The sequence below is a fragment of the Otolemur garnettii genome, unplaced genomic scaffold (assembly GCF_000181295.1).
Source record: "Otolemur garnettii isolate 467f Iridium unplaced genomic scaffold, OtoGar3 scaffold00011, whole genome shotgun sequence".
Taxonomy (NCBI): domain Eukaryota; kingdom Metazoa; phylum Chordata; class Mammalia; order Primates; family Galagidae; genus Otolemur; species Otolemur garnettii.
This window is the reverse complement of record NW_003852406.1, coordinates 3,904,598-3,908,044: the sequence shown is the minus strand read 5'-3', so window position 1 is coordinate 3,908,044 and position 3,447 is coordinate 3,904,598.

Here is a 3,447-nt window from a genome sequence, read left to right as displayed (position 1 = left end):
GCATTAGGAAGGTTGAGAACCACTGCTCTAGAGGCTCATGCCTCTAATCCCAGCACTTTGGGAGGCTGAGGCAGGAGGATTGCTTGAGGCCAGAAGTTGGAGATCAGCGTGGGCAACAAAGTGAGACTCTATCTCTACCAAAAAATGTTATAAATTTTTTAAATATTAAAGTGATTTGAGGGAAAATCATTCCCCCCCCATTATTTCATTTATACCTCACTTTGTTCCAAAAGTGTTTTTATGAGCCTTACAAAAATGAATACAGCAGAATACAAACAGATAATATTAATTATTACAGGTTGGTCACAAAGTTGGTCTCAAGCATCCTAGAAGCCAAATCAAAGAAGGAAAGCTGAGCAATGATAACATTCACAGTGTTGGCAAGATATCAGTGGCCTCAAAGAAACACATTTTTTGCTCTACTAAGATCTAAGTAAACTCTGTCCCCTCCTCAACAGTATCTCTATAAAGCTGAGAGCCTCAAGAAAAAAAATCCAAGCAAGGTAGATTTCTGCTGGGCTAGTTTGATTCTTACTTGCATGAAGAATTAATGACATATACATTTGTTTCAGTTATGACAGATGCATAACAAATTATTCCAAAAAGGAGTAGCTTACAAGTACCATTTCATTTTGTTTACAATTTCATGCAGGAGGAATCTGGACAGAGGACAATGGGATATCATATCTCTGTTCCATGATGTTTTGGGGGGGTTCACCTAGGGACTGCATGAAAGCTGGAATTGGGAAGGGTCTTCACCATATGTCTGGTGGTTGATGCTGGGACAGGAGCACTCACACATGGCCTCTCCCACAGCCAGGGCTGCCTCACTGCACAGAGGCTGAGGGTAGTCGGGATTCTTACATGGAAGTGCAGGGCTCTAAAGATGAGCACCCTGGACAGCCCAGCAGAAGCTGTGTAATCTTTTCTGGCCTAGACTCAGAAGTTATGCAAAGTTCCCTTCACTGCATTCCCTTCACTTCATTTGATTGGTTATAAACCAAGTCACAAGCCCATCCAGATCAAAAGAGAAAGGATATAGGCCCCACTTCTGTGCATGGGGCATGTCAAGGTCCACTGTAGAAAAGCATGTGGATGGGAGATGTTGTTGCTGCTGTTTTCAGAAGATACGATCTGCTATCTTCACAGTACAGGGGTGCAATTACCCATAAATACTGTTATCTTGCAACCAAGCTTTTGATAAGAACTGAGAAGACATAGGGACCTTAAAAGGTATCTTTTCTGGTGCCAAACACTATGTGAAGAGATCTTGGCTTGGTCCAAATAGGCATACAGAGATTTAAGAGTCACAGTGACCATAAACCAAATGGATCAAGAATATCTGGGTCCTCGTGTGCTTTTTACTCTGTTCAGGCTGTCATAACAACATATCATAGACTAAGAGGCTTAAACAGAAGAAATTTATTTTCTCACCATTCTGGATCCTGGAAGTCCAAGATCAGGGTGCCAACATGGTCGGTTTCTGGTGAGGGCTCTCCCATGGGTAGCAGATGGGCACCTTCTGGCTGTATAACTCACCACACTTCTCTGTGGGAGGAGAAAGTGGGGGTTGAGGGAGAGAGAGAAGCAGGAGAGAGCGCCCTCTTGTGTCTTTTCTCATAAGGGCATTCATTCCATCTTAAAGGTCCCACCCTGATGACCTCTACCAGCCCTAATTAATTACCTGCCAAAGGTCCCATCCCCAAATACCTACAAATTTGGAAGGGACATAAACCTTCAGCCATAACGTCATGGTTACAGACATGCCAGAATTCAGTGAAAAAAAGGCATAAATCCCTGAATATTTCCAAATATCTGGAGTCTTTAATCAAGTAGACAATTCACCCACATGTGAATTTTTCACTTTCTTTTCAACTTAGTCTTATAGCTAAAACTCAAGCCAGAGACTATGACATAGATATAAATAGACCCAGAGCATCATTATATATAATTTGGAAAGGGTTTCACTGGCATACATCTGTAGGCAGTTCAGGAACACTTTCAAGCTGTGTTTACATGATATCAAACATCTGGATGAAAACTGAAAAAAATAATCAATTTGGACTGGAAACAAAACAGAAGTATAAATCTCAGTGCAGTGGCCCTTGGAATACTGAGTGCAGAGCTGAACCCCAAACCCTGGAATGAGATAATGGTTTATAACAAGAGCTATTGAAATGCCCAAGGGGGAAAGGGGACTTCTGTGGGAAGGCGGCCTTTAAAAAAGAACTCCATTATGCAAACAGAGGATGGGGAGACGTGAAATCAAAGTCTGAAAAACATGAAGGATATAAATCATAAGGAAACAAATGGCTGGAACCAGGAGCTTTGAAGCTTGAAGGCAACAATTCTGGTTCAACTGAAAGTACAGTAAATCCTGACTATCAGGGAAGGGGCATTCAGGAAACTCAGTGAATTATTCTTCAAGCGTTACAACTTATTTTCACTTTTTCAGGTAGGGCCCTTTCTAAAATGTGGCCCTTACTCCCTGGGCCGCTTCAAGAGAGAGAGTGCATTCCATCCAAATCCCTGATCCAGCCCTCTAGTTCAAGGATGTACAGAAACCATTTCACATACCTGATGGTGTCCCCACGTTCCCTGTTAAAGGGCCCCAGGGCCCCTAAATACTTTAGTTCTTGTCTCTGTTTTTTTCAGAGTTCTGCCATTTTCTTTTTCCATCACTCCTCAGATTTTCATTCTTGATTTATGTCTTAGGAGAGTTTCCCTCACGAGCAGACCCTGAGATAAGGATGTGAGGCCAAGTTGTATGTTTGGGGTGAGGGGGTGATCCCAGGAAGCACCAGCCAGGGTTCGGAGTGAAACAAGACCGGATGGCAGCCAAGGCAGGTGCATTGCTAAGTTTCCCTACCCCTGTGGGCAGGTAGGCTCAGTCTGGAAGACTGTGCAGAGCTGTCCCACACCACGGCCAGGAACTGAGATTTTGTTCCCAAAATCTACCCATCATTCTTTGAGGCTGCTCCCCTTAGCTCCCTGGCGCTTTTGAAAGCCCACAGGTGTTTGCAGTCTGAAGCCATCAGGGCGAGGGAAGGTAAGCGGCATCGTGGGCGTGGACAGAAGCACCTGCTCACTGACTCCGGTGCTACCTGGCCTGGTTGCTCCACCTGCCCTCCTGATCCCACACCTGATAGAACTTAGGGGTGAAGGAAGAAAACTAGACTGGGAGTGAGCGCCTAAAGGACGGTCCCTAGAGTAAAAATACCTTTTCTTAGAGCTCAGGAGCCTTTACTTTCTGATTTCTCCCTGGTTCTTGATTATATTCTTAAAAGGTACTGTAAGGCAACCAGTAATTAATAAAAAAATATTTTGGTCACTCAAAGTCTAATCAAATTAATTTTTGAAGCAAAAATTTAGTCCACTCAATGGCAGATTGTGTTAGGGAAACTCTCTGCAGATGGAAACTGGCTTTCTGGTGTCCCCTCAAGTAAT